Below are 24,900 nucleotides of genomic sequence, written 5' to 3'. Positions count from 1 at the left end.
GGGCTTGGAAAAGCCAATATTGCTCTTTGCTTGGAAACGGTGGATCTTGAGGTGAGTCGATTACCTTGGTGGTCACCGTAAGAGTGTGGTTTTGATTATTACATTCATTAGGGGTTAAAGTTGAAATATACTTGGTTCTTAATCTTGTAATAATCGTGGTCTCACTATCTATCCTTTCATTATTTTGCAAATCCGTGTGTTTTTGTGTTTGTCATCTTGTATCCCTTTGTGTTGCTTGTTCTTCTCACGTTTTGTGGACTGTTTTGGCATATTGGTGGACTGATTTGTATCACCTGGACCGATTTTGGTTCGATGCCGGGTTAACTAGGCCCAAAAAAAAATTAACCCAGCCCGGGATCCGGTACCCTACAGCCCGGGGGCTGATCGAGCCGAGTCAAATCGGGCTAGGTTTATTGAGTGGGCCGGGTTGTTTGACACCCTTAGTAGTAGTAGTAATAGTAATAGCAAAAATAAATAAATAATTTAATAATAATAATAATATATAATTAATTATAAATGAAGAATTGGTGTACTACACTAGTAGTAGTAGTAATAGTAATAGCAAAAATAAATAAATAATTTAATAATAATAATAATATATAATTAATTATAAATGAAGAATTGGTGTACTACACAAAAGACAAAATAGGAGTACACTCATTCTTCATTTATATATAAGAGTAATATATATATATATATATATAATATTAAAAGTGTGAAGACCCTTAGAAAAGTGATTTGAACTTTTTGCCCTTCATTAAAATAACAAACTAAATCATCATTTACTATTTTTTAAAAATAATTATCATTAAATTGTTATTTAAATACTTTGGATAAAAAAAGAAGAGAAAGAATCCCACACCTAAAAGAAATTAAATATAATGTGTGAAATTTTTTGTTAGGAGTCCTATGCATTTTTTTAGGAGAAAAATTATGTAAAAGGGAAAAAAAATTAAGAACCAAATTTATACTTATTGAAAAAGGAAATACGTACGGGAGCTTTTAAGGAAGTCATCAAAATTAATGACATCTAATACTTTTTTCATTAGTTTAATTAAAATTAAGTTATCCTAAATATATAGTAAGAAAAAAAATATGGTAATAATTACAGAGTCCTAAATTATATGGTCAGAGAAAGATATATTTTAAATATTAAGAAGCTATGTCCCAATAATGTTCAATAATGTTATTTATGCAATTTTCTAAAGTCATCTACTCATCGATACACATCTATAATATATTAAAAGTGTGAAGACCTTTAGAAAAGTGATTCAAACTTTTTGCGTGAAGACCTTTAGAAAAGTGATTCAAACTTTTTGCCCTTCATTAAAATACTCTGCAATAGACAAAATTATCTTTTCATCTATTTCCTCTAATTATTATATTACTAAATCAAATACTCCTAAAATATATGGGAAAACCCTGATAAAATAAATATATGGAAAGATTAAGAATCCTAAACTACATAAAATATATGAATCCTAAAATATTTATGAATCCTAAAATATATAAAAATAAATTAGAAGTCCTAAAATAATATATTTAAAGAATCACATTAAATTCTTTTTACCTTTTCCAACATTTTCTAAGTTCGTCTGGGGTTTTAACCTTCTATATTTGATGCTTTTTTTTGTTTGTTTGTTTACATTTACCTTCAAAATAAGTTCATCTTTTTTTATTGTCACTTTGACTTAGGCTTAACAAAATTGAAGATCCTTTAACTTCTAAGATGAGTTTTTCATAATCTTTTATTATTTGTATTTGTCTTTGTAAATAAATCATTATCGATTGATTCTTTAATATGTTTGTGTAGATGAAGAAAGATTTATGTGAAACATGCGGACAAAACTTCGTATCGATTACAAGTGATTTAAGGTATGTTTTTTCTATTCTAAATTTTATTTTTTATTCATATTAGTTCTACTTATTATTCAGGCGTAATTCATGTTAATACTCTTTTGTCAAAGTCATACTTACATAAAAAATACTATTGAGATAAAAATAAAGTAAAAATTATGATTTCTCATAATAGCAAACATAATCAGAGTGTCAAACAAGTATTAAACAAAGTCATTAGTTGGCTAGAAGATAAAACATAATAGTAATTAGAGATTTCATGCGTTAATAAATCAAATTTATATCCGATTTCATTCTTCCATCAGGGATAATTTGAACTGCTCATTTTACGTTTTAGTAACGTCATCAAAACTCTAAAGTATAATTTTCCTTTCAAAGTATAATGTTAAATAATTGATATTTCAATGTCATATTTTTTTTAAATTTTTTATCCATATCTTTATTTTATAATTTATAATTATTTGTCTTGAATGAGATGATGCATAAAATGAAATGTGATTTTACGTGCCTTGGCGTGAGCAATATGAAAAGAGAGAAATAAGAGATCTTTTGAAGGGTAAGCTTTTCTTTATTAAGAAATTAGTCTCACATGACTTTAAATGTATCCGATTCACAAAAACAAGATTTTTAAAGGCGAATCAAGTATATTGTTCGATATAAATGATAGAAATTTATTCTTTTATATATACTTATTATTATCTTTGTATACACATGCAAAACACGTACACTTGACTAGTATATATATATATATATATGCAAAATGAATCTGTATTTTTAAATACTCTTTTTAGCGTTAGAAACTAAAGAGTCCTAAAATACATCGTACGAGCAAAATATATGATAAATTTAAAATATTATTTAATTTTGACTTCTTTTCAAATTCATATTAATTAATCGTATATGGTCATAAACTTTTGATTTGGGAGTTTAAGGACTACTTTCTATTAAGGAAGGTTTTAAACAAGATTTTGATTCCTAATAAATATTAATTATCACTTTCCTTTTTCAAGTTTAAGAGTTTTTCTCTTTTATTAGGATTTGCTTTAATTTTCTACCATAATTAAAGTTTTTTTTTTCCAAAGTATTTTATTCTTTTGAAAATATTTCTTCCACCTTTGATTAATTCTTTCTTTGATGAGAAAAATTTTGACTTATCTTTTTGTAATACCTCGTACCTTTCTTAGCTTAAATTCATCCCTAGAATGTTAAGGGATAGTTTTCGAAATGAATACTATTTATTTAGTGTGAAATTCTTCAAATTTAGACCTCCCGTTGTGTAAAAAATTGAATAAGTTTTCCAATGATATAAGATTCGCCTAAATCCGATAACCGAGTAAGAAGTTATGGCTAGTTTATGTTTTAGTCGTAAAACACCATCATTTCTATCATTAGCGCATCGCGGAGAAGTTTTAAATGACGATTGTCAAATTTAAGTGGACCTCCGCGATATTGGCGTATCGCGGAGAGGGCTAATTTCCCGATTGTCAATTTCTAGTGGGACTTTGCGATACTAGCGCGTCGTGTCAGTTGTCAAAATGGCAAACCAAAGGGCTCCGCGATAGTGGCGCATCATGGTGAAAGCCCAGTTCCCATTCGTCCATTTTTCAGTGAGCCACCGCGATAGTAGCGCGTTGCAGTGGCCACCCAGTTCGTAAAAAAGTTCATTTTTCAGTTCCGTCTAAAAGATAAAATGGGTATTTTGGTAACTTACTCATCCCAATCCATCTTAAACAATGAATTAAACCTCTCCAAAGCACTTTACATCCACTTTTCATCAAATCTCTCTCAAGCAAAACCCTAGCTCATTAAACTTTCTCCTCAAGAAATCCAAATTCCTCCATTAATTCTTCAAAGAAATTCAAGATTGAGGATCCCCAACACAAGAACTCTAAGAATTCATCTTCAAAGCATTTATAGGAATCCAAGATTCAAGCTTTTCATCAAAGATCATCAATTAAGGTATGTGGCATTATGAACAAGGACAATCATTTCATTCTTGTGCCCAAAATTTATTTAAACTTCAAACTTACTGAATTTTATATGATTTTTCATGAAATTCAAGTTAGGGTTTACACCCGTCATTGTTATTTTCAAGTTTATGATATTTCCAATGATTTAAAAGTTGAATTCCATGATTACGTTCATATTTTCATGCATATTGCTGAAATTTCCAAATTTTGAGTTGTCTTATCCATTTACATTATGAAGCATGATTATTATGATAGATTTAACATGAGAATGACGCATGGGTTATTTATCCCATGCGTCATTCTCATGTTATTACTTCAAGAATCTTATGAGCAGATTATTACTTCAAGAAAGATGATGCTTTAAGAATCTTATGAGCAGATTATTTATAGTTTTTCAGTAAAGCTTTGATCTTTCGATCACTATTTTAGCTTTGGAGTCCACTTTACAGACTATTACAGTTTACAAAACTCAAATTAGCTTTATTTACAGATTTACTCATATAAATGCATAATTAGTTTTCCATATAAACCCTTATGCTAGTTTTAAAAGTGGATTTTCAACGGTTTGAGCATACAAATTTAAGAAGGAATAGTATTTAGCAACGAGCAGAATGTGTGGGATTAGCGTGTCCTATCCTCCACAGAACTACGTAGCCAACGTAAGTACAGATTATTAGATTATTTCCATTTCTATATGGATGACATATTTAGCTTGTGATCGATCACATGGATTAGGTTATACTCCCTGACAAGAGTATGGCACCTCTCCTCAACGTGAGATTTCTTTCTTAGGAGGTCAAGACGTTGGACTCCATGTAGCTCACATGGTTTATGTCGGTTAACAGAACCTCCCTTACAGATAAGCTTTTGAAAAAGTATTTCCCTAGCAGTAAATATTTCAGAATAAGTTTTCAGATTTCACTTATCCTATATGATTTGAGATTAAGAACAGAATGCAGATTTTAAAATTAAGTGTAATGGCTCACAAGATTTACAGTATATGCTTTATTATTTATGATTTATGATCTTCAGATTTCAGATTTACTCAAGCCTATGTGAGTCATTTACATTTAGCATGCATGATTTTATAACTTGTGATGATATTGCTCACTTATTGCATTCATCCCCATATACTCAGTACATTATCAAAGTATTGATCCACATATATGTCTATCTGCTACATTGTATCATAATGTAGGTTCAGGTGCTCAGCCACAACCGCGCGAGTGATTTCAGAGCATTTCATCTACATCTCTGCAGTTGGTGAGTCCTTATAGTTAGGGGACTTAGCTATTCATATTTTCAGTTTATTAACAGATGTTTCCGTATCCATTTCAGATAGTTTGAGTCAGCTGGGGCCTATCCCAGTGACTCTCTAGATTCAGTTAGTAAAGGCTTGTCGGACTACTAGATTCAGTTTTAGACATTTGATTTAGTATTCAGAATCCTTCAGTATTGTTTTACCAAAACTTTTAGTATGTTTCAGACAAGATTTCCACATATATTATGATTTTACATTCATATCTCCTATTTTGAGATCCAGACTTAGTAGAAGGCAACCAGGGTTAGCTCAGGACTACTTGTAGTTTGGAGCATCGTGTGGCCTCCTGGGAGCTCAGATTTCGAGGTGTTACACTTTTCTTCCTACAAATAATATAGTAGCATCAATAAGTAAAGAGTTTTCTTTTGGAGATATTTATTCTCTCTAGGTTTTGTGTTTATAATATTAATTTTTTAATATGTCGGTCATTTAACTAAAGCATAATAAATATTTTGTTGTTTTTATTATAATTTTCTTTGCAATCTTATTTTGTGAATGTTTGTAATGTAAGATTTGCATAACATCGTGTTATTCAATCTCAACTTTAATATTTTTTAGGTTTACAAGTGTATTTTTGATTATAGAACTTTATGAGTTAAAGCTGTAATTTTTGTTAATGGATCTTCGTGATTTTCATATTTATTTTTTTATGAACAAAAATATTTATATTTATTTGTGTTTGGTTAATAGAATGATTGAATTTTTTCTAATATGGGTGTGGACATGTATTACATGATAACATATGTTAATACCACATGGAAATGATTGTGATGCCAATTTTTGATTTTTTTTTTTTGCAGGTTAGAAAAAAAATTCTGTTAGTTTGAATTTAAATTGTTAAGTTGTTACTCAAATAATCATATTCATCATTTACATGAATTTGCAATCTATGTTAAATCATATATCAAAAAAATAATTTAAATAACAAAAAAGATCAAAATAAAATATTAATTGATTATAAAAGTCCTAGATTAAATGACATGAAAGACACTGTGTTTACATAATGCATTAAATTAAGTATATGTTTGAAAATACCTTAGGTTCAAGGATGAGAGATTAATAAAATAAATTTAACAAATAAAATGAATTTTAACTTCAACTATTTTCATAAATTAAAAAAAAAGTAATTTTATTTTAAAAGTATTTTTGAGAAAAATACATTTAAAAACTTTGTCAAATACTGATAGTTAGTCAAATACTAATAGGTGTTCTATTTCTAAATTTATAGTCAAACACCAAATACTAATAGGTGTTCTGTTTCTAAATTTATAGTCAAACACAAACTGTTTCTCGCCAAAAAATAGACATCGAAGTGATTTTAAAAAATTAAACTCATTGAAGCAAATTACACGCGTGGAACGCATATACTAAGACTAATATATATATATACTAGATACCTGTGCCCGTGCAAGGCACGGGCATTTTGGCAACACTAATGTGCAAAAGAGATCCAACTTTGGGGAAGATTATTTTGTAATGCCCCAAAAATGGTCCCAAGAAGTCACATGGTGCTTAGGACCACAAGTGATCCCAAGCTAACCCTTCTACTGGCATAACTCATAAGACACTGAATAAAATGCATAAATCAGAATGAAATAAGCGGAAGATGACTCTTTCTAAATCTGATCAATACAAAACTAAATTAAAATGATTACAACTCTTGCTTTTACAAAACAACACTGGAATCAATACATTAACTCTACTGACTATCTATAAAGCCTCTACTAGTATTGGCTTTAGGTAGCCGGGACATGACCTTCAGCTATCCCAAATTAATATGACTGAATATATAAAAAAATAAAATACTGCTCAAACTATATGATTGACTCGAGTCCTTGAGTCAAGAGGAATCATCACCTGTTGACTGGAAGCTAAAAACTGTCTGAATATGGTATGTGTGCTACAATTGAACTGGTACCAACATTATGAGACAATGTAGCACATAGACATATATGTAGAACAGTACTTTGAGGATGTACTGAGTATATGGGTGTGAAATGCATAAGTAAAACATCATCTCATCATCATAATTTATAAAACACTGCATGCTAAATGTAAATGACTCACATAAGCTAGAATATCTAAAATACTGAAATAATAAGAAAAAATCATACTTTATAAATCTAGTGAGTCATAACATTTAGTTCTGAAAGCTGTGCTTGTGTTCTCTCTTTAAATCATACTATTTAATATAGAAAGGACTCACTCTAAATTCTGAAATCTGAAAGTTGAAATCTGTAACTCTTAGCTTTTTGTAAAGCACAATCTGAATAAAATTGTGAGTCTTTCCACTTGGTTTTCTTAAAAGCTTTTCTGTTATTCTTTTCTGAGAAACTATTCTGAAAATCTTTACCATTAAGCTATAAGGAAAATACTTTATCTTAAGGAAATTCTTTCTTTACTAGTAGGGAGATTCTCTTAACCGACATAAACCATGCGAGCTACATGGAGTCCAACGTCTCGTCCTCCTAAGGAAGAAACCTCACGTTGGGGAGAGGTGTCATACTCTTGCCAAGGAGTATAACCTCGGCTTAAGTGATCACTATCTCAGCCCACTATGGGCACTTTAATCTTAATTCTATGGTGGCACGTAGTTATGGGGTATGACACCTTGGAATCATACCCAACTCGGTGCTAAATACTACTCCCTTTAATTTGCTACGCTCATCTTATTGGAAATCCACTTATAAAACTAGAATAAGGGTTTATTATGAAACCAGTTATGCACTTAACTGAATCAATCTGTAAATGAAGCTACTTTGCTTTCTGTAATCTGTAATAAATCTGTAAAGTGAATTCCAAAACTTATCTGAGGATCAAAAGATCAAAACTTTATTGTAAATCTGAAATAATCAACTCATAGGATGCTTAAAGCATTATCTTTCTTGAAATATCAACATATAAACTTGGGGCTTGATAACCCATGCATGAAACTCATGTCAAAACATCATAATAATCATACTTAGTTATAAAGACAATGATAATTCATCTCAAAATCTGTAAATTTCTGAAAAAGGCATGAAAATATGAAAATAGATATGCAATTCATCTTCTAAAATACTTGAAATCTCAAAATCGTGCAAAGAGCAATAATGGGTATGAATCCTTATTCAAATCTCATGAATATTCATTTAAAATAGTATGAATTTGTAAATAAAACTTGGTTTTGGGTACAAGGATGAAAGAGGATCCTTGTTCATAAACCCCACATACCTTGATAGATGATTAGATGAAGAATCTTGAATTATTTATTCCTATTTGAATTCTTAAAGATGAGTTCTTGATTATCTTGTCTTGGAAATCAACAATTGAGAATTTGTGGATGTGATGTTAAACCCGATCCCTACATGAAAATCCTAGCTCCGCCAATGTGGATGTGTCTACTTTTCTTTTTCATGATTTGTGGCCACTGGGTTGCAATATTTGGGACTATTCATTCTTATCTTCATTGTTTTTTATCTGTGTATTCCTTAATTACAGTCAACTGATTCAACTTTTCTTTTTCATGGGTCTACTTCTGCTAATATGGTGAAGGACGGCTTAGTTTTGAATTACGAGTTTCATGATCAAATTTGATGAATTTTGAGTTTCGATCTGTTTTTCCTTGAGTTGAGGGTCTATCGGAAACAACCTGTCTACCTCTCAAGGTAGGAGTAAGGCCTGCGTATACTCTACCCTCCGTGGACCCCGCTTTTTGGATTACACTGTTATGTTGTTGTCCTGGTGTTCGACACACAAAACATCCCATGTTTATGCAGGGTTGGGGGGAGGACTGCAACCCATGGGGTGTGATGTAGACAACCTACCCTAATGCATGCATTAGTGGTTGCTTCAATGGCTCGAACCCGTGACCTATATAGGTCACATGGAGACAACTTTACTATTGCTCCAATTCTCCTCTTCCATTGGATAATTGACATTCAATAGAGTAACAATGATATGTTTATAGTGGAATTATAAGTTATTTTAATTCATGAACCTGAGGACTCAGAGGAAGGAATCAACTAGGGTTCTTGTATAAGTTGTTTGGGATTTAAAGTCATGGCTTTAGTTTCTGCTGTGAGTTCAGAAATCCATCTTGAAATGCTATGTTGCTCGGACTCTTCAAAAATATTGTCAAGTGCTTGTCGGATTCTTCAAAATAGTGTAATATTTGAAGGATCTGACACGGGTACGGCAACATTCTTGGAGAGTCCGAGCAACTTAGTTGAAATGTACTAGTAGAAGCCAAAAGAGATTGGGACAAGAATATTATTGCATGCCGGTCTATAACTCCCAACCTTGGTAAAGAGTATTAAAACTGAGAAGGTCTAAGCTTGCTCATATAGTGTCCGAAACTGCTCAATTTTTCCATTCGTATCTCTCAGTTCGCATATATCCTTGTCGTTAACAAATCATCTTGTATTTGTTGTTGCTATTTACGGAGCTACTAGACATGAAATAGGTGAACCTTATGTGTCCAAATTTTTCAAGAAAGGAGATCGAAATTTAGCCTCAACTTTGTGGTGAACTGAAAAGTGACTATTTTGTTGTGGAAGTTAAATGGTTTTGGCTTCTTGTTTTTGGTGAATTTCATCCTCTTGATCCGACTAAACACATTTAACCTTCAATTAATATAATATACTGATTGATTGTTTGATGTTTGTTCACTCGTATATAACAGTTCATCCTTAATTTCTTTATATCTGATTGTGAGTTCGACACAACAATTAATCCCGGTTACAGTGACACAAGAAGAACAATGGAAAAAGTGTCTTTGTGGCTCACTGCTTGAATTCAACTAGTCTTGAATGAATATCAGGTCGATGGTTTTGTAACAATTGTCATTGGATCAACTTGTAGGTTTGGATCTTCCGGATATTCGCTGTTGCTCTTGTCCCTTGCATCGTGGTGGACAAATGGAATTGGAGGCAGTAGCTTCTGTGGTGATGGCGAAACTTAAGGACATGATGTCTGACGATATGACGGACAAAAGGGTGATAGAGAAAGCCTTAGAAGAAATGAAACGTGTCATTGCCGACACACACGAGGACCAAAGAAATAGTGAAGAATTCAAGAATTGGGCTGAAGAGTGTCTGCTTAGTCTGTACAATGTTGAGGACACTGTTGAGTCTTTTCCCCTTGGCATGGCCCGTCAGAACAAGAAATGGGGCTTCCTTATGAATCACTCTCTGGTTCTCAGGAACTTCACGGCTTGCCAAAAACTGAGAAGGAAGATGAAGAGAATCCCTTCAGGCATTAAACAGGTGATCAATAAAAAGCCCAAAGGATGTAGCAATGGGACACACACCTATATGGGTGATCAGAACGACGGTGCAGCTGAAGATGGAGATATCGAAGATCACAACAATGAGGATTCTGCAGAGTCAAAAGTCCGACTACATAGCGCAATGGTACAAAGTAGTTTTTCTATGATCCCCGAGATTGATGAAGAAGAACAGGAAGTAGATGATCCTCCGAGGTTAGACCTTGCAGAACAAACGAAGCTCGTGGATACAAATGACCCTCGGAGAAGCATCAGCGAAAAGTCTTTGAGGTTAGACCGTGAAACACAAGCCAAGCAATTCTTATGATGAAGAAGAACTGGAGATGTTTAAAATTAGGGATGAGGTGCATGACTTAGTGGACAGACTAACCAAGACAGCTGAAGATGGAAGGGCCCTGATAGTTCAACTTGTTGGTCCGATGGGTTCGGGCAAGACTACTTTGGCTCGTGCAGTATATGGAAGTAGGAAAATCAAAAACCATTTTATGTCTGGATGTGCATGGTTCACCATTTCAAAAGAGTCTAATACATCAGATGTATTGCAGAACTTACTAAAACAGGTGGGGGATTGCAAGGACTCTGTGGATCTAACCAATGATAGAATTTGGGAGTTCTTAAAAGGAAAAAACTAATTGATTGTGCTGGATGATGTACAGAATGATAAGACGTGGGAAGAGCTGAGAACTGGTTTCTTAGATAGTCAAAATCGAAGTACACTGCTTCTCATCACCACTGATGTTAATTGGATGTGGTATGTATCTCCTCCGAATTATCTCCATGATGTGAAAAGTCTTGGTTTTCTCCATAAGAAGAAAAGGCTAACCGAAAAATATAGCTGGAGCTTGTTCTTGAAGAAAGCTGGTTGGGATACTCGTGAGGAAGGAAAAGAAGATCAAGGTTTGAAGCAGCGAATTCTAGATGTCTGCTATGGTCTCCCACTTAATACTGTCCTCTTTGGCAGCCTATTGTCAATCAAGAAAGGTGCAAATTGCCTTGACTATCTTCAACAGATACTGAACAGCCAAATAAACTGGAAAAGGGAGGACATTGTATCCCTTAGCTATGCTGATCTGCCTTACCATTTGAAACAGTGTGTACTCTACCTGGTGTTATTCCCTAAAGAGTACGACATTCCAGTAAGGAGGCTGCTTCGATTGTGGCTTTCAGAGGGATTTGTAGAATGCAAACCAGATATCCCGGAGGACATGGTACAAGAAAACTTTGACAATCTAGTCAAGCATTCAGATATCCAAGTTGAGGTCTGATGGCAGTTCCAGAAGATGTCGGTTACTAGGCGTTCTACATGACTATCTGTTGCCCAAGGCCAAGAGCATTCGGCTTTTCCATGTTCACAGCAGAGAAGATTCAGTTCCCTGTAATGTTAGAAGGCTTGTTGAGCATGCGAGCAGTAAGAATATTTATAGTGATGCTTCCCCATTTGAACATCTTTGCTCTTACATATCATTCATTTCCAGAGGAAAGACTCTCCAGCCAAGGAAGTAGGCAGCCTTCTAAGCCGCATAATTGGTAAAGGCTTCGGACTGCTGAGGGTGCTTGACCTGGAAGGAGTGTATAAGCCAAGTTTGCCTGAGAATCTTGGTGATTTATTTCTCTTGATATACTTGGGATTAAGATGGACTTTCTTGGATTCTCTTCCCTCATCAGTCGGTGACTTGCCATATCTTGAGACACTAGATGTGAAACACACTAACATAAATAACTTAACCACCTCCATGTGGAAATTGAAGCACTTGCGGCATCTCAATCTCAGTCACATACGTCTTGACATGCCAAAGCATTCAGACCGCTATTCTTTGCCTAAACTCCTGACACTGTGGGGATTGTCTGTAGATGATAGATCCCAGTGAAGAATGGACTGGATCAATTGTGTCATCTTAGAGAGTCAGGCATTACTTTCCGTTTGAACAATTGTGAAGACCTTCTCAATTGGATTTCAGGTTTAACTTCTCTTCAATCTCTGAGGTTACGATCCAAAAATGATGTAGGGCATCCTTCACATTTTGGTGGCAAACTGTTGTCACTGTCAAGTCTGAGCAAACTTTCCCACCTAAACTTGCTTCGTAAATTACCAAAACTGCCTGAAAACTTACCTCAAGGTCTTAAAGTACTCACGTTATCCCTTTCAAAGTTGACAGAGGATCCTATGCCGATTCTTGGGAAGCTTCGACAACTTAATGTCCTCAGGCTTTTATCCGATTCTTATATGGGGAAGAAAATGGTGTGCCCCCAGGGAGGATTTGAAGAGCTTAGAGTTCTAAAGCTTTGGAACCTTAAGAACTTGGAAGAGTGGAATATGGAGGAAAGGGGAATGGAGAAGCTTAAGAACATGGAAGAGTGGAATGTGGAGGAAAGGTCAATGGAGAAGTTTAAAGAGATAAATATCCGATGCTGTAATAAACTGATGAGCATTCCCAGTGGACTGATGAAACAAAGAAGTCTCAAGGAATTGGTCATAACCAACATGCACGAAGAATTCATACAGACCATTAAAAAGCTTACGAGGAACCGGGATGTGATTCTCACTCACAAAGATTATATATTTACCCCCTTGCCGGTTAGTTTCTCCTTACCAACTATTTCCCTTTTTCTTTTGGGTTTTGCATCAACTCTCTGTGCTATTGCCTCTTATTTGCCAAGACGAGCACCATCCCTTCCATAGTATATGATATTTGAATATTTATTCTTCTTGCTCAAGATTTTGTTGATCATTGAACTTACAAAAAAAAAAAACATTTTTCTTGGTGGCAGTGGGAGCATGCCAATCATACTTCCGATGGAGTGCATTCTATGGCAAGTCATATCAACGTGTTGCCTGCTAATTCTGACTGTGAATCTCCAAGGCTACTTCAATCAGAGCTGCGTTACCCTTCATCACCGATTATCAATTTCAAAATTTTGATGCCAGCCAGTAGTTAGCTACAGGGTAAGCAATGATTGCTTCTTTATGTTTTCTATACTGATGACAAGGTGTTATTGAACTCCACTTCAGTTTCATCCGATGCATTAGTTATGTATAACAAGTCTACACAGTGAGGGCCCCCATTATTGTCTGTAACAATTTTAAGTTTTGAAATGATTACGTGAGAATTTTGAAACAGCCTCGGTGTGTAATGTCTGTGTACACTCTACCCTCCAAAAATCGTACTAGTGGGATTGCACTGGGTATGTGTAAATTTGTCCTTTCACTTGTAATATGTAATATCTAAAGAACTTTCTCTTGCTTAATATTCATGACCCTCGTGGTCTGGCCCTTTCTTGGACCCCGCACATAGCAAGAGCTTAGTGCACCGGGGTACCCTTTTTTTCATTGTGTGGATGCCTGCAGGAAAGAGAATTTCTCTGTTAACTGAATCAAGTTACCACGATACATGGAAAAAAATATTGCACCAGTAAGTACTCAAAACAAATATGCAAGGTAGAAATCCATGGTCCAGAAAATTTAAAAGAAAATTGAAATGAACTATTAATCAATATCCCATTAAAAAGAAAGTCAAACCATAAATAATTTATGTCGTTTAATATTACTCGTAAAAATAAATTTCTTATATCGAGAGTAAGAAGCCAATTGCTTTACTGATGCAGTAAGTCTAGAGGCGAATTCAGGATTTGAACTTTATAGGCTATAAATTCTAGGACGACGAACTCAACTACTAGTAACTAGGATCTAAATTAAACTTATGTACATATTTAATGAATTTCTTAGCTCATATACATGATTTCGACTATTTTTGTTATTATCTGTTGTTTCTTTTATATCTGATACTTCTTTTTTGGGATCGCTTTGGACTGTTCCTACCTTTGAGGTAGGGGTAAGATATGCGTACGCTCTACCCTCACTAGATCCCACTTTGTGGGACTAATTTGGTCTGTTATTGTTGTGATATACATGATTTCGGCCAAAGCTAATGGGTTCTACCGAACCCATATCCTGAAGAGTACCTCCCTTCCTGAGTGAGTCCTCTTCAACTTATACTCGCTATGTCCCAATTGATGTGCCACAGTTGGGATTTCGAGATTCAAATTTCTAAACTTTGATCGTGAATTCAGATAGAAAAATTTTAAGTGTTTTAAAATAATATATTTGAAAAATACGTAAAAAATATTATAAATCACAGTAATTAACAATTTGAATTTAAAAAAAAAAACACTTAGAAATTCTGGTCAAAGAAAAACTTAGTTGAGTCTCAAAATATCAATTGTGCCACATAAATTGAGACGAGAGTAATAATACTCACACTTTAAAAGAAATGCAACCACTACTAAAAAAGTCCAAAAAAGTGACGGCCAAAAGCGAGGCCAGCGTCGCTTTTTTGGCCAAAAACGATGAAAAATTGTCGCTTTTTTTCGTCTCAAAAAGGGGCGTTTTTTTTTAAAACGACGGTCTGCATCGCTTTTTGAAAAAAAATAGTTATTTTTTGAAAAAGCGACGCACATCAGCGAAGAACACATAATGAACAAAAAGCAACGCTGTTACATGATGAACAAAAATTGACGGACATCATCGTTTTATTAATTTTTTTTTTTCAAAAAAATGACGATGTATGTCGTAATTTGATAAAAATAAAATATTTTTTTAATAAAAAAGCGACACTAGTCGTCGCTTGTTGTTCTTCATAATTAATAAAAAGCTACGTTGGTCGTCGCTCTTTGTTCTTCATAATGAATAAAAAGCGACGGCCATCGTCGTCTATTTTTTTAAAAAAATTATTGGTTTAAAAAGAGTTGCGTCGCTTTTCTGAAAATATATTTTAAAAAAGCGACAAACAAAAGAGACCCTGTCCGTCGCTTTTTTGCATTTTTTTGAAATGCAGATATTTGCATTTTCTACATCTCACCTGCTAAATAAATACAATTTAATATATACGTCATGCAACAGACATCACTAATCATACAAAGAACTACATCATCAAACATTTAAGTAATTCAAATCATCAACGCTCCAACAACATCCAAAACACTTATCCAATATTCAAAACCATTCAAAACACTTAAAAGTCTTTAAGCTTCTAAATTCAAAAGTTAAAAGTTAAGTTCAAAAATTAATGTCTAAAAAAAGTCTAGAAACAAATCCAACTAACACTAAGGAGTAGTATCAACAAACTCATCACTTTCTGTTTCTTCTTTGCTACTTGAATTGGGAGATGAAGAACGGTGACGACGGTGACTCATGCTAACCACTTGTTTCTTGAGTTCGTTGACAGTCTTGCTCATGACTTTATTTTGAGCAACGGACTGTGCGAAGGCACGTGAAAGATCTGTAATCTTCTGCGACATAGCAAGAGCAACGGACTGCGCGAAGGTACGTGAAAGATCTGTAATCTGCTGCGACATAGTAGCAAGCTGAACGCCGTCAATCGCCTCAGCCTAGCGCGAGGAACCAATACCAGCCCATCCAGCATGAAGACGTCCTAACTCATTTCGAGAACCAAACCCATAGGTTTTTTCTTTTTTTTTTCCTCCCGCCACTTTTCTGGTCCAAATTTTATTTGATTCCTTTTGTGTAGGCTTGGTTGAACCAAATTCAGACAAGTAGCATATAAATTCATTCTGCATATTCAAAAAGACACATTAGTAAATTTTACTGAATTTTAAAAAAGACAAGGATATTCATGTTTACACCAAAACTAAAAAGCACTAAGCAATTAATCCTAAGTTTCTGAATTGTATGATGAAACACCATTCCTCACGCCATATAAAGTTATAAATATAGGAGAATGATATAGCTAATTAAATATAAAGGAATAACAGAGTAAAATATAAATATAAGTCTTACATTAACATTTTCAGGCCTGGGCTCAACCCACACATCCGGGTCTGACTCATTCGTCTTTTTTATCAGATGTGTTCATATGAAGACCTCCAATAATTACAAATTACAAACTTGCGATGGATAGCGTCGCTTTTCTAAATTTAATATTTTTAAAAAATAAAATTACAGCGACGTTGTCTGTCCCTTCTAAAAATCAACGCCTTGTGTCGCTTTTCAAAAAATTATTTATTATTATTTTTGAATAAATTACGACGACATCTATCGCTTTTACAAAAATTAATTTTTATTTAATTTTAACAAAAGCGACACTGTCCGTCGCTTTTTATAAAAAAAAAGAAAAATTAAAAATGATTACAAATCTAGAACTAAAATTTTATAAAATAAAAATTATAGCGACGTTATCTGTCGCTTTTAATAAAAATAAACAAAAACAAAAATCAAATTTAAAAATTAACGGACTACTTCACTTTTTAAAAAATAATAATTATTATTTTTAATAAATTACGACGTTGTCCGTCGCTTTTATTAAAAAAAATTATAAATTATTTTTTAATTACTTGGCAAAAAATCCGCAAAAAAAAAGCGATGGATATTAAGACGTTGGCCGTCGCTTTTAATAAAAAATAAATAAAAATAAAAATTAAACTAAATAAACAATGGCCATCGTCGCTTTTCTCATTTTTTTTAAAGCGACACAGTCGGTCGCTTTTTTTGCGTTGCTTTTTCGCCAGTTTTTAGTAGTGAACAGTAGCTGTCTCAAGTCAAGTCTTGTTTTGTTTCTAGTTTGTTGGTCCCCACCCTCGTGAATGCATAATAGTATAGGTAGGCAAAGGAAATTTTGCATTTAAGATTACTTTTCATTAGATTGACTCAAGAAATATTCCCTATGGTACTTCCATGTTGCTTCCTTTTTCATTCTTTTGCAAATACCTGTGATTTTAAATAGTAATAACATTTTCAGCCATTGCTGTAACCAGCTGCGTGAAAGCAACTTCCTGTTTTTTATCGATAAGCCATGCTTTTGACAGGTACCTTTGTTTCTGCTTTGTGTTTTATGCATGTGACTCAGCTTTAGTAAAAGTAACACAACATTTTTCTTTTCCAGTTCTGCAAAGTCAGTTGCTAGAACATTCAGTAATTATTTTTTATGTAACTGGAAGTTTAATGATTAGTATAGTATCTATATATATGGGAGCCTAGTGCGTTGTCCTCAGAAACAGCCTCTCTACCTCTAAGGTAGGGGTAAGATCTGCGTACACTCTATCCTCTCCAGACCCCACTTTGTGAGAGTACACTGGGTATGTCATTGTTGTTGTGTTGTAGTTTGTTTTTCTGTGAGAGTGGAGTTTTTCTACTGATTTAAGTGTGCTTTACGTTTATTTCCCTTTCCCATCCTCTTTGTGCCTTATGATATTATGAAGAGTCCGCCTTATATTCCGAAATAGTTTTCCACTTTTTATCTTTGTTTTGGCAGCTGCAAGTGCAATATTTATTAATGCTGAGAAGAGAAGGCTATTTGAAGTGGTTCCGGATGTCGTGAAGAAAGCATGGAAAGGATGGGAAGTAGAAGTACTGATTCTAGCAAGCCTCACCTTGCAGATTGTGCTTGTTCTGTTTGGCAAGCGCAGACAGTGTGTCACGAGATTATGGATCAGAATGACTCTATGGTCAGTTTACTTACTGGCAGATTGGGTTGCTATTGTTGCATTAGGTGTCATCTCTCAGAATACGTTGGATAAATGACAACAAGCTAGTGTTGACGACAACTTAAAGCATGAGTTGATGTCGTTCTGGACGCCATTTTTGCTGCTGCATCTTGGCGATCCTGATACTATCACGGCTTATTCGTTGGAGGATAATGAGCTTTGGTTAAGGCATTTATTAGGTCTGATAATCCAGAGCGGACTAGCATTCTATATCTTGCTTGAATCCTTGCCGGGCTCTTCTTGGCTTCCAATTCTTAGTGTACCCGTCTTCATATCTGGTTTTATCACGTTTGGTGAGCGGACATGCGCTCTCCAGTCAGCAAAAACCGAGAATCTTAGGGACTCAATGCTAACACCCCCTGATCCTGGACCAAATTATGCTAAATTCATGGAGGAATTTACTTTGAAGAAAGCTGAGGGCTTCTACGTAACGACAGATGAGGTTAAAGAAATCCCAGTTCCAATTGATCATTGTTACGATTCTGATAACAGTAAATTGCTGCTGATATTTGAAGCTTACGATCAGTTCCAGACTTTTAAACGCCTATTTGTGGATCTCATCCTAAGCTTCCAGGACCGGGACAACAGCCAATCTTACTTACAGAAACTTCATTCAAAAGAAGCTTTCGATGTGATTGAGGCTGAGTTAGGATTTGCATATGATACCTTCTATACCAAAGCACCTGTTATTTATACTCCTCTAGGCTGCATCCTTCGTGTGGTTACTTTTTCTTGCACCTCTTTTAGCTTGATTTCATTTTTTCTATGTAAGGAAAGACCTAAATACCACATACTTGACTTGATTCTCACTTACCTGCTGCTGGTTGTGACCGTTCTCCTGGAAATATATGCGTTGATTATTTCGCTGAAATCAGACTGGACAAAGAATTGGCTAAGCAAAGGCAAACAGGATGGAATGTTTCAGCAGTTCCTCCGCAGAAACCCGTGTATGCAATGTTCAGACAAAAGGAGGTGGTCCAATTGCACACCCCAATACAATTTGTTGAGCTATTGTGTTGAGTTCAAGCCTCCCCCGTGCTACAGGTTGCAAAATCTCTTTCTGATCGATGAGGTCTTGGAAAAACACAAGCACAAGAAGTATGAAGACGTCTCCCTAAAGTTAAAGGAGCTGATCTTTAACCATTTCCGAAAGTTTGCAGGAGAAAGTAATAATGAGCCTGATCCTACATGCTTATGCAGAAGCAGAGGCAGTATTGCGCTAGACAAAAATGACTGCCCCTCCCTAGCTTGTTCTACCGAGGTTGGCACATTGCTACTGATCTCTGCTATTACTTGGAATTTTACATTGACAATGGAAGTATTACTCGTTCCGTAGAATCCAAACAAAGCAAGCAGTTATCAGATTATATGTTGTATCTTTTAGTAGTGTGTCCCTTTATGCTGCCAATAGGAATTGGCATGATCAGATTTAAAGACACGTGCGCTGAAGCAAAAGAGTTTTTAACAGAGAGGAATCTGAAAAGAAACTTAGTTATAGCCTGTGACAAGTTGCTCAAAGTAAATACAGAAGTTGGACCAGCCAAGGTTAAAGGGGATAGGAGCAAGAGCGTGTTGTTCGACGCGTGCATACTTGCCAAATCATTGCAAGAAAAGGGAAAGGAGAAAAAATGGAAGATCATTCGTGAAGTATGGGTGGAGATGCTTGCTTATGCTGCTACTCATTGCAGAGGGAACCATCCAACATGCTCCATGTATGCTACTACTACTATGCATAATTTGTTGAATAATAAGCCCTTTTGTCTTCCCTTTAATTACTGTAATTCAAGATGCGTAGCCACATAAAGTGAAGGGTAATCAAGTTAAATTTATTTTAATGCATATTATTAAACCTTGAACAATTTAGCGAAATTCCTAGCTTCGCCCCTGGTGTTTATATTTTTGGGGATGGGGGTGTTATTTTATGGTGTTTCGGGTACAAGAATCTGTATAAATGCAACACCAACTTCAACATAAGTTCATGTATAAACAAGAACACCTATGAAGTTCTTTAACACCTTCAACACAAGATTACTGATAATCTATCCAAGAAGTATGTTAATTTTCAGAAAGAAGATGAAACAGAATTTGTAAGGCCAAGTCCCCCGACTTCATGGAGTGTCTTTAAGGAATAATTTCCCTCATTGTATCCGAGGTTATGGAATCTTGATCCCAGGATAAAATGGCCTTCAATAGGAACAATAGCAGTACCTCAAATTGTTGGATTCAACGAACTCACTCAATAGCTTAATGATCACATAGAGTTTTTGTTAATAACAAGAGTTTTTGCTGTCAAAATTGATTACCATACCTGAGGAAAATATTAGGTATTTATAGCCTTAAGTGTATCCTTTCAGAAAGGATGCATTGGTTCAGCTGAAAGGCACCTTTTTCGCAACAGTCACGTCCTTGTGTTGGGACTGCGCTGGAGATGTGCCTGGACTGCGTCCGCAGATGACGTTCTACACATTCCAGTGTGCATCTGCGTTTGAACTGCGTCCGCAGGTCTCAACTTGCGTTGCGTCTGCGATCGCATGTCACCCTACGACGCGAACCAGTGTGCCTTTTCTCGAAGGGTCGCATCCCTTCGTGATGTGCGTTGTGTATGCGTTGGAATTGCGCCTGAAATGCGTTTGCATTTGGAGAAAATTAATTCCATCAAATTTTGGATTAACATTTCACTTGTAAACAATTTCCAAATAAATTTTGTCAAAAAAATTAGATCTCATCGATCAATCATTTTCTAAATCCGAATCCGAAGCCGAGCCGAGCGAGCGATGACGACGATGGCGTGAGGCATCACCTAGTTCTTTCCTCACTATCCATGTGGAGTTAGTGTTTCTCATTATAAATAATTTTAAGTTCGCTTCTCCCACCAATGTGGGAGAAATGAGTGAACTTTCTACTTTGGGAGTACATTTTCTAAATTAGTGTCTCCCTTCTCTCCACTATTTTTTCTCCATTTACCATTCACATACACCTTGAACCCAACAATCCTCCACATGAATGGGGAATGGCTATCTTTTGAAGAATTTACGGACAAGCATGTGATCATTTAGCAAAGATTGATTGCATCTGGATAAGTAGGTTTCCCTTTGAACATTCCGTAGTGAACATGCATCGGATGCACTCGGTCAATCGGTAGATTTGATATATTTGAACCATCGAGCTTTAATGTATACCTAGTCAACACATGTCACACAACCAACCTTTTACTGTTTATGGTTCTCACGGTTTTGTTCTTTTCACACGTCCCGGTTTCATGAGAGCTTAGAGACTAGGCCTTTACTAACATTCTCTTTGAAGCGGCTTTCACTTCTCCCTCACATAGGTGATTTCTAAACATTCAATCCTATAGATTAAACTATTTGGTCAAATCTACCAAATTTAGATAATTATTAAAAGACTTTTCACTTTAAGTCTTATCCTTGTTTACTACATATTGTCTACATCATGAGAATGAGTTGGGTAATTGACAATGTTGAACTGGTCAGACACAACTTTGTTTGATCTCTTTGAACCTAGCTCTTGAGATCTCCTATCTGCTAGGTAGAGTTACCGACATGCTGACTTGTCCTAGGCCTTAAATCTATTCCCTTAGATGTCATTTCCACTCCTTCTCTAGATAGGCCTTTTGTAAGTGGATCCAACACATTATCCTTTGAGTTCATATAGTCAACAGTGATAATTTCACTAGAGAGAATTTTTCTAACGGTATTATGTCTCCATCTTATGTGACGAGATTTATCATTGTACATCATGCTCCCTGCCCTAATTATTGTCGCTTGGCTATCACAGTGTATACATACTGGTGCCATTGGTTTAGGCCAATAAGGAATATCTTCTAAGAAATTTTGGAGTCATTCTGCTTCTTCACCGACTTTATCTAATGCGATAAATTTAGATTCCATTGTAGAGCGAGCAATACATGTCTGTTTAGATGATTTTCAAGAGACTGCTCCTCCATCGATAGTAAATACACATCCACTTGTGAATTTTACTTTGTTCGATCCGGTGATCCAATTTGCATCCCTATGTTTTTCAAGTACCGCGGGATATTTATTATAATGCAAAACATAGTCTTAAGTGTATTTAAGATACCCCAAAACTTTTTTCATTGTCATCCAATGAGTTTTGTTGGGATTACTCGTGTACCCACTTAACTTTCTAATAGTGCATGCAATGTCTGGTCGTGTATAGTTCATTATATACATTAAATATCCCAATACTCTTGCGTACTCCAATTGTGAGTCACTTTCACCTTCATTCTTTCGAAGTGCAAAGCTCACATCCAAAGGAGTCTTGGCAATACCGAATTCCATATACTTGAATTTGTCAAGTATATTTTTGATATAATGAGACTGTGACAATGCCAACCCTTATGGAGTTCTATCGATTCTTATACCTAAGATCTCATCCACAACTCCAAGGTCTTTTATGTCAAACTTGCTCTCGAGCATTCGTTTCGTTGCATTTATGTCAGAAATGTCTCTACTGATGATCAACATATCATCCATATATGATACAATAAAAACCACGGGAACACTAAACACACCCCAAACAGTCCACTAATCAAAAGAATTCTTGGACCGATTGGAGACCTCACTCGGATTCGACAATGACAACAATAATAATGAAATGAAGAAGGTGTTTATCACACCAAAACAGCAACAACAATAATAATATGAACACAAGATGAACAACAACAAAGTGGTAACAATAACAACACCTCACGGGTTATATTAACAAAAACAAGAAATAACGATTACAACAAATAATAGGATAGATAGTTGGACAAAATGAAGGTGTAATCTTCAAAACCCAAGAGCCTATTCCACTCTTTGACATTTAACAATACACACAACAAATACCTAAATCCTACGTTGGCACAAGAGTGACCTCGATCTCGCAAACATCCAACATTTCCAAGCTTGAATCCAACACGAGTGATTCCACACTCAAGTTGATTTCCCTAGTTACAATTTCGACCAAGGAGGGCCATTCTCTCAAGAGAGATGTTTCTAAGTGTTACACTTTCATATTTAACAAAAAATAAGACTAAAAACCCTAAGAGGTTCTATATATAGTGTATTACAAAATAAAATACAAAATGACCACAATACCCCTCAAGGGTGAGGTTCTCATAAAGTGTAACTTAGGGGATGTTTTTAGTGCATTTAGGCCCTCTTTTACACTTCACTTGTGCACTTTCTTGGACGGATTCAATGCGCACTCATTCTCGTCCATCCTCATAGTCGTACTCGTATCAACATATAAACAAATAATGACTTGGTGATTCAGAGTGTCTTTAATATAAACACATTTATCACATTCATTTATCTTGAACCCGTTTGCCAATATGATTTGGTCAAACTTCTCATGCCATTGTTTAGGTGCTTGATTTAGTCCATATAGTGACTTAATAAGTTTACACACCTTATTCTCCTTTCCTGGAACCAGAAAACCCTCAGGCTATTCCATGTAAATTTCTTCCTCAAATTCTCCATTTAGGAATGCGGTTTTCATATCCATTTGATAGATTTTAAGACCATATACTGCCGACAAGGTAATTAATATTTGAATCAATGTTATCTTTGTTACTGGAGAGTATGTATCAAAGAAATCAAGGCCTTCTTTCTGTTTGAAGCCTTTTACTACAAGCCTTGCCTTGCATTTGTTAATAGTACCATCTGCCTTCATTTTCCTTTTGAAAATCCATTTAAAACCTAAAGGTTTATTTTCTGGAGGAAGATCAACCAATTCCCATGTATGGTTGCTTAAGATTAAATCAATCTCACTATTGACTACCTCTTTCCAAAAGGATGAGTCTGATGACAACATCACTTCTTTAAATATTTGAGGCTCATTTTCTAAGAGAAATGTTATAAAATCTGAACCAAATGAAGTTGACTTTCTTTGACGTGTACTACGTCTTGGATTTTCTTCATTATGTACATTCTTACTTGGTTCATCTTGAGGTCGTTTAGACCCCCCACTAGACTATTCATGTCTAGTTTTATACGGATAAATGTTTTCAAAGAATTTAGCATTATCTGATTCAATTATCGTATTTTCATTAATATTCAGATGTTCAGATTTATGAACCAAGAACTGACATGCTTTACTAATTTTAGCATATCCTATAAACACACAATCCACCATCTTTGGTCCTATCTTAACCCTTTTAGGCATAGAAACTTGAACCTTTGCTAGACACCCCCACACTTTGAAATATTTCAAGTTGGGTTTCCTTCCTTTCCATTTTTTAGAAGGAATCGATTAAGTCTTACTATGGGAAACTCTATTGAGTATACGTTTGGCTGTAAGGATAGCCTCCCCCCATAAGTTTTGCGATAAACCAGAACTTATAAGTAAGGCCTTCATCATTTTCTTCAATGTTTGATTTTTCCTTTCCGCAATTCTGTTAGATTGAGGTGAATACGGGGCCTTAGTTTGATGGACGATTCCATTCTCTACACATATTTACAAAAGGGAGATTCATATTTTCCGCCCCTATCACTTCTTATTATTTTTATCTTTTTCTCTAATTGACTTTCAACTTCAGTTTTGTATTGCCTAAACGTATCTATTACTTCATCCTTACTGTTTAGCAAGTAGATGTAACAATATCTAGTGCAATCGTCAATAAAAGTTATGAAATACTTTTTCTCACCACGTAATAGTGTTGACTTAATATCACAAATGTCAGTGTGTATTAAGTCTAAGGGATTTGAATTCCTTTCAACGGACTTATAAGGATGCTTTGCAAACTTTAATTCCACACACGTTTGACACTTAGATTTATTGCACTCAAAATTTGGCAAAACTTCTAAGTGAATCAGTTTTCATAATGTTTTGTAATTAACATGGCCTAAACGTTCATGCCATAAATCATAAGACTCAATCAAGTAAGAAGAATTTAAATTTTTATTGATTTCAACATTCATTACATTCATCTTATAAAGTCCCTCGGTGAGATAGCCTTTTCCTTC

General features: G+C 34.9%; 2 pseudogenes; both read left to right on the top strand.

Moving 5' to 3' along the window:
* The first annotated feature begins 9,995 nt into the window (after positions 1-9,995).
* Positions 9,996-13,695, top strand: LOC107849955 (annotated as a pseudogene).
* Positions 13,696-17,948: 4,253 nt separating this feature from the next.
* LOC124885262 lies at positions 17,949-19,780 on the top strand (annotated as a pseudogene).
* The last annotated feature ends 5,120 nt before the right edge of the window (positions 19,781-24,900 follow it).

The sequence above is a fragment of the Capsicum annuum genome, chromosome 12 (genome assembly GCF_002878395.1).
Source record: "Capsicum annuum cultivar UCD-10X-F1 chromosome 12, UCD10Xv1.1, whole genome shotgun sequence".
In the NCBI taxonomy this organism is placed as follows: Eukaryota; Viridiplantae; Streptophyta; class Magnoliopsida; order Solanales; family Solanaceae; genus Capsicum; species Capsicum annuum.
The sequence above is the reverse complement of the archived record's forward strand: the minus strand, read 5'-3'. Positions and strand labels throughout refer to the sequence as shown.